At 40.2% G+C, this 12,751-nt stretch overlaps 1 protein-coding gene across 2 annotated transcripts in view; it reads left to right on the top strand.

The window, feature by feature from the left end:
- The first annotated feature begins 4,642 nt into the window (after positions 1 to 4,642).
- WASF1 (WAS protein family member 1) overlaps positions 4,643 to 12,751 on the top strand; it is an 86,091-nt gene continuing 77,982 nt past the window's right edge. Inside the window, exon 1 of one of the 2 annotated variants that reach the window (XM_025198876.1) lies at positions 4,643 to 4,793. The gene's annotated coding sequence lies outside the window, so the exon portion shown is untranslated. The remainder of the gene's footprint in view (positions 4,794 to 12,751) is intronic. The other variant, XM_006019494.3, reaches the window with a different exon arrangement.

A 12,751-nucleotide genomic window follows, 5' to 3' on the forward strand; every position in this document is an offset into this window, starting at 1 on the left:
CGGCTTGCAGGGACATGTAGCTTTCCTTAACATAGAGAGCTACACCCCCGCCCCTTTTATCTACACGATCCCTCCTGTACCGGGTATAGCCATCTATACCTGTGGTCCAGTCATGGGTGGAGTCCCACCAGGTCTCCGTTATCCCTATGACATCATAATTATTTGCATTGAGCAGGAGGATGAGCTCCTCCTGCTTATTCCCCAAGCTCCTGGCATTTGTGTACAGGCAGGGTGCCCCCCTGAGGGCTCTTGCCTTGCCCACAGATTGTCCCAGGGATGGGGCAGGGGTGGGCTCCCTTAAGTGCCTTGGCCTGCTGGCTTTGCAAGGGTTGTTCAGTGGGTCAGCAGTGGCAGTAGTCCCCCCGTCCCCCAGTGGGCTTAGTTTAAAGCCCGGTGGAGCAGGTCAGCCAGTCTGGCTGAGAAGAGCCTCCTCCCCAGGGGAGAGAGGTGGAGGCCATCTCTTCCCAGCAGCTCGCTGCCTCTCTCACCAAAGAGCGGGCTGTGGTCATGAAAGCCAAAGCCTTCCCGATGACACCAGCACTGCAGTCTTTGGTTGACCACGTGGATCCTCTTCTCCCTCCTCAGCCCATACCCTGAGACTGGGAGGATCGACGAGAACACCACCTGTGCCCCCAGACCCTTTAGCCCCGCTCCCAAATCCCTGTAGCGCCTCAGATCAAATCTTGTCAGAACTGCTCACCCTTACCCCAGAGGAATGACAGAGTAACTTACTCTGAGCCAAATCCTCCGCTATTGTGACTCAGCAGTAACTCCGCTGAGTTCAGTAAAGTTATTGATTTACACCAGCTGGTCATTTGCCCCCCCCCCCAGTCATTCAGTTATGTGGCTTGCCTGCTGAGAGAGCCAACATTGGTTTTTATTTGGTTTTATTTGGTAGCAACCATTCCACTAAAAACTATATTGATACCAGAAACACAGTTTACATATTTTTAGATAGTAATTTTGTTCAGTCACTTTCATTCCATTTCAATTGATAACCTCTAGATGTATCTATTTATCCATCATCCTGGAACCTGGATTTAGAAGATACTTTGATTTCAAATAATAGCACTGATACTCAGATGCTATCACAATGGAGTTACCTGGACCTAGGTGCATTTCAGAATTTAAAAAAAAAACCTGCTGGATAAAAATCAAGTAACTGAAAGTTTAATATTTTGACATATACCATCTGCCCTGTGTAGGAGAGAAATGGAGAGCTGTCAATTAATTATCAGTTTGGCACTTACTTGGAATCAGTGCAAGTCCCAGAATGACTGACATTTCTGCACAGAAGATAGATGAGTGAGCCTGAGATTGGGTGAAAAGATTTTTCAGCAGAAAACCAAGATACATTGATTGCTAAGAACTAGATGATTCTGTAAGGCAGACTACTTTTGCGGGGGGAGGGCAGGAATTCTTTAATCAGGCTGAGCAAAGTTTGCCTTGTAGAGCTAATCAGAGGTTCTAGTTTGTAAAACTATAGCTACTCTATGCTTCTGCATATTCTGTAGGCCTCTCTTTTTGCTTGCTAGTTAAGCAGAGTTTGGACAGAGAACAATTCTGATAGTTATCTGTGGGGTATTCCTGTATTATACTGGATCCAATATCTTCATTATTGTTTCAATGTGACTGAAAAAATGTTTGAAAGGGGAAAGTAGATTATTTAAAAAGTTGTATTTCCTATCTTTAATTCATTGTGGAGGAAGCAGAAGCCTAAAAGCATCGGGAAACTGATGGACAGGAAACTATGGCCTCTTGGAGGCAGGATTCATATCACATATACACTATATCTAGCAGCTGGGGCAATTATGGCCCCCAAGTCTATGGCTCTACTGAGAGAGTAGTTTCTGGAAACAACTGTAAAACTGTGGCTATTAGAAACTTCTCTCTAACAAAGTATGGCAATAGTTGAAAAAGTGAATTTGAGTGAAATTATCTGCTTTGGAAACAGATCTTTTCCTGCTGTTAAGGCTTCTGGGTTGTTTATGTTTGGTCAGAGCTGTGGCACATTATGCTGACAGCAGTCTGTGCTAGAAATAAAAAACCCCTTCCTTGCCCTTAGATTCTCTGCTATTAGAAAGTGTTGTGCAATCATTTGGTTGTTAATCCCCATTGCAATGATAAAATATACAATTTATCTCTAATAGCCTGACAGGATGCTTAATTTCAATCAATAAGTAGTAATAATTTTGAAGCACAGCAGTAGTAGAGAAGAATTGTCTTCCTAACAGGGAATGACATGGCTCAGTAGGTGGTAATAGTCTTAGGAAGCCATTATTCAGTGAGACTGGCAAACCAGGACTATAATTTTTGGTTCTTTTCAGTTAGGCCCATTGAATAATTTTATGGGAAACATATAGTTGCTTTTTTGGAAAACCTTGTGTAAGGTTGTTTTATTACTCCATCATCCGCTGATTACTTGCAATATGATTTTCAATAGTGTTAGCAAAATCATAACTGTGCAGGTGCTCTTTGGACTTGTTATAATTCCACAACAAAGCAGAAGGATATTTTCTTCCTTATTTGGTTTTTTATTCCTTTCAATTCTTGCTCCCAGTTTACTAATATTCGGAAGAAACTTGGATCAGTATTTGGTTGGGCTGTTGGTACTGAAAACTCTCTTTTCATAATAGCTTTAATATGCAAATCATGTCCTTTTTTTTGTTTCCCTGACTCATGAAGTTAGTGTGGATTATCATAACACTGATAAAACCAAGCCCAAGCATAAATGAGATGTCATGTAGGAATTCCACCCTGAATTAGACTGTTGGCTCATCTTTTTCCTCTACTGGACTCTGTCTCCAGCAGTGACCAATGCCATCTGTTTAAAAGGGAGGTAAAAAAGTTACAGAATAACATGCCAATGGGGAGTGTTTCTTCCTGATCCCATTAGTTTATGGGATGGTTTACCTGAAGGATAAAAGTTTACATCCCTTCTAGAATTCCTGGATCTTTGTTGAGTTTTTTTGCTTTGGTATTGTTTAATCCTTGCTATTATAACAAATCAGAACCTGTAGATTATTAGTTAAATTTTATGGCCTGTATAATACAGGTGGTTATTTTAGATGATCACTGTGATTCCTTCTGGTCTGGAAGTTTAAGAATGTATGGATTCTGAGATCATTTTTTTTCCATATACGTGTGCAGTCCTTTTTTTTTAACACGCCTAACCCTTAAGGTCATAGGTCATGAGACCTTACATAAGAGTTGTAGCTTCTTGTGCATGAAACACAGAAAGGCAGTACTGGTATTGTGCCAAAACAAGTTAAATTTTATTTCTGGGAACTCGTACTTTTTGTTGTCATGGATCCTTTTCACTGGATGCTTTTTGTTTGAGGACAATTGCAGGACCACAAGAGTGCCATCCACCATTACTAGCAATATGGCATGTCTTTTGACCATTGCTTTTTCACTATATCTGTCACTATGCATCTCAATTGCTGTTTTATTTTCCAGTACTAATAGATTTTTGGAAATTTGCAGAAGCCTTTCCTGTTTTAATGATGTTTGGTGGCTGCTAGAACTTTTATTCACTGCAGTTGACAGCTTTATTTTCTTTGCAGGTTGTACCAGCTAAAGCTGTTCGTTTTTTCAACAGAAGCTTTTACTTTTGACTCTTTGATCTTTTGTTTATGCTTTGGTCTCAGGTCTTATAGGAGGACAAGTCAGTTGGTCCTTCAAAACTCCATTGAAGTACACTCTGTGTGCAGACTTTGGTTTCTTGTTGAATTAAGAAAAAAATGAGAAACTGTCAGTGGCTTTATAAATTCTAGTGACACAGATGCTGATAATTTCAGTAGTACAAAGTTCTTTCCTGAAATACCTTTGACCATAGCCAGCTACTATGGAGGAACAGTGTTTTGATTTTTTTTCTAGCTTTAATCACAGAAATAAAATAATATCACTTTTCCTATGGCCGTAAGTGCAGTGCGAGCAGCCCAGCTCTGATCACTGCACAGGAGGCACAACCAACCCAGCTCCCTTCCACTGCATAAGCAGGGCAGCCTCTCTCCTTGCCACATACATGTGCAGCATGGGCAAACTAGCTCAAATGTCCCCCTGTTGAGCATGCAGCACTTTCCTGCTCTCTGGTCCTGCCTTCTTCTCAGGAGGGAAGAAGATCCCAGCTGCTGCTGCAGCAACAGGAGATGAAGGGAGCAGCAGCTAGTCAGGAGCCCAAGGCCACATTTTAACCTCCTCCAGGATAGATGAAAGTGGACTGACAGCAATACTGAGTTATAATCTGGATGCAGTACATGTCTTGGAAATGCCTCTCCTTAGACTTTTTTTTTTAATAAATCTTAGGCCCCTGGCAAACTTAAGATGCCAGGGGCCAATCATGTCTTAAGTGGTAGCTTAGCTACATGTTCAAGCAATGTGTAATAATTTTGTAGCTGAGTTCCATCGCACCTTAAATTGAGCATCTGGTAGGTGCACTCCCAGCCTCAGAAGTGCACTGGAGCCCTTCAAGACTCCAGTGTACTCCTGGGCCTGGGAGTGCCAGTCAGTTGATTGGTGCTTCTAGCTGTGGGAGTGTACTGAAGACCTTTGCTCTGGTGTATTCCTGTGACTGGGGTGTGCCAGTCAGCTGATCAGAGCTCCCCCTGCACTTACAGGATTAGTGTGGCAGGGCAGAAGATGTGATTGTTAGGATTGGGAATTGGATCTGATGGTGCCTTTAAAGCAGTTGTCTAACCTTTTTAAGTAGATCACCTTTGGCATTTAAAAGCAACCCAAGATCTACTGTGTGCCACCGCTGCCGCCACCACGCCGTCCCCCCCACTCAGCAGGTAAGTCTGTGGGGAGGGAAGCAGGGGGCAGATCAAGGCAGAGGGAGAAAAAATTATTTGAGGGCACACCTCAGCAGGTAAGTCCCACTCAACTTACCCCTGCTCCTGCTTCTGCAGCACTGTCCCTTACTGTGAGGGTTTCGATCTAGTCCCCTTCCTTCCTTCCCCCATGGACTGACCTGCTGGGCTGGGGTGCCATGGTATCAATATAGTTTTTAGTGGAATGGTTGCTACCAAATAAAACCAAATAAAAACTGATGTTGGCTCTCTCAGCAGACAAGCCACATAACTGACTGGGGGGGCCAAATGACCAGCTGGTGTAAATCAATATAACTTTACTGAACTCAGTGGAGTTGCTGCTGATTCACAATAGCTGAGGATTTGGCTCAGAGTAAATTACTCTGTCATTCCTCTGGGGTAAGGGCGAACCATTCTGACAAGATTCGGTAGGAAATTTACCATATTACTACTGTATGTATTTTATACATGATCAAAAATTCATTTTCTGTGGCTGTCAATCTTGTATCTTTCACAAGTATTTTTTTTTTATTAAAACCTTTTACTCAAAAAGTATCTGCAAACCTTTTTGCAGTTGACTCTTCATTATATCACTTACTTTATTTCCTAACTCCAGGAAGAGTATTGGCAAACATACCCAATCTGAATGCAAAACCTATTTGGTAAGGAAGACAAAGAGATAAGTAAAATCAGAATCTTTTTGTTTTTATGATCACAGTGTTTTCTGACCTCTTATCTTGAAAGCTCTGAGGTTGAGGAAATTCTCGATAGTCAAGATTCTACTTTTAGTACAGAGTATTTTAACACTGTAGTGTACACGGGCACCCAGCCCCCTGCCCCAACCTTGGACCGACTCCAAGAGGCTCCAAGATCTACCGGTGGATCGAGATCCACTGGTTGGTGACCGCTGCTTTAAAGGAACATCTGTCAAGGGCCTTAGTTTCTGAGGAGTACATAGCTGGAAATTGGCTTCACGTTCCATGAGGACAAACACTCCACAGTTTTGTGTACTTTTAAAATACTGTAAGAATAGTGTCCTTGTCGTATTTTGATATTTTCTAGCAAAAGTGATAAAATATAAAATGTTAATGCTACTTCTAAAATTCCTGGTGAATAGCACTTTGAGGCTTCACTCATTTGTGACTATTTGCATGGGTATGGAATATGTGCTGGTCAAAAGATATGATAGAATCAGGCTTTTAATAATTAGTCAGTTAAGACTTTGAACCTGAACTGAGCACTACCTCTGCTTCAAAAAAAAGTCAAGTTTATTTCATCCCCAATATTTTGAATTTCCCTGATATTGAAATTTCTCAAATGGATTTTTAGACATAGACTAAACAGTGGTTAGACTTACTGTTAGTGTTAAAAGCAAATAAATCAAGAGATTATATATCTCACAGGCACTTAGTGTTATGGAATTGTTAAGGTATGCATTATACCTGGAAAATGATTTTTTAACAACATGTGGTAGTGGGTTTTTTTTTACTTAGTATGTATACATTCAAGGCTTTAGAGGACCATACAGAGTTAGAAATTATATATTATAAATTAAAGAAATAATAATAAACAATCCTTTACAAAATAAAGCAACACAATATAGTGTACATAAATTAACCGAAAGAATGGCATCTTTTAGTTACAGGTTAAAATTACTGTATGAATAATAATGCCTTGTTGCTTACTTTTTAGTTGGCTTATTCTTGAATACATATTCAAATAATTAACTTCTTTGGCTTTTATATAAAGAAATGCCCATTCTGATTAACATATGTAAAATGAAACTGTAGTGAAAATTACTTACTGCAAGCTACAGACCTGGTTCTGAAAACCTCACTCCTCTAAAAGTCTTATTAATTTCAATATGACTATGTAAAGGAGAATTTGCAGATCTGAACCTAAAGGCAGGGTGTGAATTTCAGGGGTGGGGAGAGGGATGAGCTGAGCCCCCCTGTAAGATTTGAAAATCATAACCCTGGGAGGGCGGGGGTCTCCAATCAGATTGTTCCTTCCAATGAACTGGTTTAATTTTTTTTGCAGACACTCCCTAAAAGTCAATGTGTAATTTGAACCCTGCCTAAAGACCTAACCTGAGGGAAAGGTAGAGAAATTAGGAGCCTGGGCAGAAAACAACATTATATTTGACTTGTAATTTATACGGTCATTTGGGTTAGGGGATTTACAAATGTGTAAACTGAATGGTGAGCAGTATGCATAAGACTACAGTTTAGCAAGGTATTTAAGCTCATGCCTAACTTTAAACATTCTCCCATTTAAAGTTCATGCATGCTTAAGAACCTTTGGGAATCAATGTTTAAAATGCTTTAGCCAAAGAACTTTGTCTGTCTAAATGCTGAAAGGCACTTAGATATGATAGTGATCAGCAAATTAGACATCAGTTTGGAGTCTATAATAAATTTAGATATTCAGATGCACAGGGGCATGCCATAAAGCAAATAAGTAAAGATTTCTTCTTGTTCAGTGGATACATGCTAGACTGGACATTATGGGTGCTGACAGACATGAAAAAAACCCCCACAACCCAGTGCTTTACTGGAAGAGGAAGCACAGTAGTTTGACCTGGCTCTGCAGAGTCTGTATAGATTGGGTGCTTCAGTGGGACTTTTGGCACCTTTATCTAATAGCTGATTTAGTCAGCTATTAGATAAAAGTGCCAAAAAACCTCACTGAAGTACAGGATCTGTACAGACACTGGTTAAGCAGTGCCTCTTGTGGGCATGTGCTGTGCTATGGGCCATGCCGATCTGAAAGTAAAGTGCTGGTTTTTTTGGGCGGGGTTCACATTTGTAAGCAGGCAATTATGATTCTAATGCACCTGAGGCAGGAATATTGACCAATGTATAATATTTATAAATTAAAGGAAGTTCAGAACAAGAAAAATTATCAGAGATGTGGAACTGGGTTATGAGGCAACATCAAAAGAACACAATATCTACTTGGGGTGTGCGAAGAGGGCTGTATTTGATTCAGATTCAGCCTAATTTGAGGGGCAGTGATTCAGTTTGCTGATTTGGATCACTGTCCCAATTCAATTCGGCCAAATCTGAATCAGAATTGAATCTTCAGATTCGGAGAATTGCCAACTTGGCCATAGACACAGCTTTAAATGTTTTTTCTACATACCTTGAGGTACCAGATGCGGCTCGTGAATGTTGAGATGGTGGGGTGGATGGAGTGTCCCACAGGAGGCGGGGGGGGGGCCTGCATGTTTGGCAGCGGACCCCCCATGCCTCCCAGGCTTGGTGATCAGCTGCAGAGGGACCCCGGGTGCCCCCCCAGACCCAGGAGGCATCACCGAGGCAGGGGGGCTCCCCCCGGTGCTCTGTGGTTTATCTGGAAGTTGACCGGAAGTACTTCTGGTCCACTTCCAGGTCTGCCACAAAGTGCACAGGAGACCCCCCACACTCCCATGGGATGCTCCATCCACCCTACCATCTCAGCGTTCATGAGCCATGCCTGGTACCTTGAGGTATGTAGAAAAAAAACATATAAAGCTGCGTCTATGGCCAAATCGTTGACTCTCTCCAAATCGATTCGGAGGCTTCCTATTCAATTCAGAGAGATTAATGGGTCTCCTGATTCAATTCAGATTCTGAGATTTGGCCACTGAATTGGGCTGAATCTCCTCTGAATCGAATCAGCGACTGAAGCTTTGCACAGCCCTAATATCTGCCATTTGGTTAAGTGGCTGATAAGACAGGAGTATAACAAGTTAACAAATATTTGAACGTTGTAAACAGCATTAAGGGCTAAGAATCAGTTTTTGAAACATGGGAGTACAGAAGAATTACATCGAGAGAGGAATTTGGCTACATAACTAGTGAGATGTATTAAGCTGTGGAAGTCTTCATTGGGTGATGGAAAGTACTGGAAACCCCATCACTTCAGACATGGACAAGTAGCATTTTGCCAGGGCAGGTGCAAGCTTGAATCTTTTCCCCTTCCCCCAGTCAGAATGGCCAGCTGCCAGATATCTGAACCCTGTTCAGCAACTTTAAGCTCAGATGCTGAGGAGCCACAGGATCTGCAGTAAAAGAGTGCTATGGAAGGTATGGACAGCGTGCACAGCTATGTGACACGGATTCCCCTGTGCCAGATTGCAACTTGGCAAACTGAAGTGGACATCTTTGTGGGTTACATCTGGCCTGCAGGCCAGAGGTTGATGACCATTCACTTAAGACGCTGAAACTACAAAACACTAGGAAATATACTGGCAAGAATAATACTACATTGGTAGAGAAATGGAAAATGAGAGATAATATTGGTAGGTCACTTTCCTCCCTAATTTCTGTAGGTCCTCCAGTCTCCACTTAGGGTAATTTTCTGTTGCCTTTACTGGAAATTTTTACCTAGGTAATGACCAGAGATCCTGGTTTTCTCCGATTAAAAATAATAATAATAATCCCCAGTTTTCGGTTTAAAAAAAGTAACCCTAAATCCACATATTTTCATGATTAAAATAAAACACCACTATCACTGCTATATGTAGTATTACTTTTTAAAACCAAAAATTGGCGGTCTTTTTTTTTTTTTTATCAGAGAAAACTAGGATCCCTGGTAATGACTGAAGGATTAGTTGATTAGTCTCTTAACTTTAACAATGGCAATCCCCAATGTTTCTGAACTCTGGATTATGTAATAGCCTTTCTACTTGACTGTTACAACTTTTCTGACAATTCTGGAAACTTTTTTGTAGCAAAACATTATTTAAGCAGACACTTAAGGAACAATAAAATGTGTGAATCACCACTAAGCAGAAAGACTTTAGTAGACAAAGCATCTTGCTATTTGTGCATATTGGCAGTCTTGTGCAACAAACCCACCTTCTGAGGAATTATGTTGCTAGCAAGGAAAGAAATCCATATACAGTATAAAGAAACTCAGCTAGTAATGATGAGGCAATCATTACTGTGCATCTGATCCCATACTCAACATATCCTAACTCCTCATTCAAACTGAACAAAGTTAGCAACATGTATTTAAAATCCTTTAAATATCCTTTAGCTAAAATCCTTTAAATGTCTAGCAGATTTGGAGTTTGTTTTGGTATCTTAATATAAAATTTATTTTGGAGAGTTTGAAGTCCATGATTTAGAATTATGATTTGGTTTAATATTGAAAGGGCAATTAATCACCTTTTCCTGAAATGTTTACTTAACCTCCTACTTCAATCCCAAAACAGTCCCTCTCCCCCAAGACATTAATATTATTATTCAGCCACAAAAAGTTTTATATAATAATTTTGTAACCTTGTCTATGTAGTCAAATCAACCTCAAGCAGTGGTTGCAATAATTAAAACAATCATATGTCACTTGTGGGTTAATACACAGCAACTGCACGGTTAGCTCTATATTGTCAGGTTTCCTAGTCACAGAACTTTGTACATTGGCCTCAGTACTATTGTAGCTGTCTGAGATTATTTATTATTTCATTAGCATCCAATTTCCTTCTTCGATTCAACAGTAAAGTCGGTGCAGTAAGCATTGCAGACTGTGCGTCTTATTTCCCTTCCCATTTCTTCCCCTACCCCAACCATAGTTACTCATTTCTGGTATGTCATATTTAATATTTAGCTATTGTAGCTCAGTACCAGAGGAATAATTATTTCTTAATCATTCTGCCTTTAGGGGGTTCCTTTCACATTTCTGAGAGAAAAGGAAAGCTTTGGTCACTGGGGGTGAGTGCTTCTGTGTTTTCTTTGTAAAGATAGCTCTGTTGTTAAGGCAAGACACTGTGTTGAATTCTAATTCCTTTGTGCAAGGGCCAGCCTGTTGCAAAGCAGTCCAGTGACTCGAGGTGTTCGGATGATTAATAGTGCTCCAGCCTTGTGATTGACTAGGTTGACTGTGCTTTTTATGTGTGTGTAGAATTCTAAAAGTTGATGCACCACAGATGAGTAACTGTGAAGTTTAATGCCGTAGCAGAGGTGGAACTGCATATCTTCTCTCCCCCAAGCAGGTTTTCTCTGGGGTTACATTTTGTAGTCACTATGAAGTTCAGGTACCTTTTCTTGTAATCTTTATTGTTTACTGCAGCACAGTGTTAGCCCGTTGAGAGCAGGTTGTTGTGGGTGTATAATGTAAATATCCCATTTTAAATTTATGATGAGGTGTTTTAGAGTCAAGCTGTAAAATTGACGTGCATTTGAAAAGGAATCCTCTCTTTAAATGGTAAAGGAATATATAGATGCTATTTAACTGCAGTATTTTTAATTTATAAAAATGCAAACTTTGAGAAGCAAATCATACAGTTTCCTCTGATATATTATACATTTGATAAAGATTCAGAAGGCATACTTTATTTCTGAGGTTGGGGATTTTGGATTTAAATTAACACTGGATTAGTTATCTGTCTCTGTCAAGATTACAAAGAGCTTTTGTTGTGATCCATCATAGGGCTTTTGTGTTATATACTGTATGCAGAAGCCGTTAACAGGAAGAATAGATCAATGCTGTGAGAAAAAATGTCATCGGATGAAAACTGAGCCTTAAAAAAGCAATTTCAGATTGCATAGTAAGTTTTTTATACAGTACATTAATATATAGTTTAGTCTTCTAGGAGTGGAGAAGAACTTGCAGTCAAAAATAATATAAACATTTTGGTGTTACCTAAATAAAACCCAAAATACTTTCAGAATTTTTAAATAAAAAATGTGTGTGCAGCTTACCGTAAGAAAAAAAATGAGCACAGAATACAGGGTACTCTGAAGAATATTTACTGTTGCTAACAGAAAACTAATTCTCCACTTTTGAAATATGTGTAAGATGCAATCCATACATCAGGTATCCAGGTATCCACAATCCATACATGGCTTTTAACAAACTAGACACCAAATAAGTCTGCATATTTATTAACAATTGGTCATTTGGTGGTACCAGGCAGTAGTTAGTTTTTTGTTGTTGTGTTATAATGATTTTTTGTATTTGTTATTCATCTCTGAAATTACAATTCTGTATTACAATAAAATGAAAACAGATGCAGGCCAGAACTTGAATAAAGTAAAATAATTATTACTTAACAAATTGACACCTTTACTAATTATCTAAGATACAATAAAATAGAGACAAAAACCAAAAACAAGTGAATTAGTTTTAAAACTCAATTATTTTTAGGTTTGCAGAAAAAAAAGTAATCTGTGAGCAACGCTTTGAGCAGATTATTCCTACCTGAATTGAACTTCAGAAATAAGTAACTTTCCCACTAAACAAAACAGTGGAGGTTTGCAATTTTGATATGTTATTTATCTTATCTGAAGCATATTGCATATATTTTTTTCAATAGTGCTCAGTACAAATTCTGAATAGGTCTGTACAGAGAGGAACAGCTTAAGTAGCACTTGAGAAGGTCTATCTGTCTACTGCATAAGCACAAATCCAGTGGCCTGGAACTCAAGTAAGCTCCATACAAGGCTTAGAGGGGTACCAGTTTCTAGCCGAACTCATATGCTTGAGTAAAGCAGGATTCAAAGTGTAAATCTCTTGATAACACCAGTGGAAGTTGTGAGAGGTTAAAGCAGTAATTCTCAACCAGGGCACCTTTCAAGAATGCCACAGGGTCCCACACAATGTCAACACTCTTAGATCCTGTTTGAATAGAATAATATAGTGTGAGCCTCTCTGAAGTGTAAATATTCTGTAATTTACTTTGATAGCTTTGCAGTAAAACCTTGCCTTCTCTTCTGAAATTTCACTGGCACTATTGTTAGTTTAGCTGCACTGGCAGACACATGTTCAAGTAGTTAAACATGTGTTAAGTGCCCCCTTCATGCACACACACTTCCCCCCAGGCGGGAGAGTCTGCGGGGGGAAGGGGCGGGAGAAGGGAAAAGTGGGGGGGGGGGGGGGGGGGGGCGGGAGAGGGGGGGCCGGGCCCGTGGGGGCCCCCCTCCCAGCCCCTCCATGGCTCTCTCCCACCCTGC

Source organism: Alligator sinensis, unplaced genomic scaffold (genome assembly GCF_000455745.1).
Source record: "Alligator sinensis unplaced genomic scaffold, ASM45574v1 scaffold737_1, whole genome shotgun sequence".
Taxonomy (NCBI): domain Eukaryota; kingdom Metazoa; phylum Chordata; order Crocodylia; family Alligatoridae; genus Alligator; species Alligator sinensis.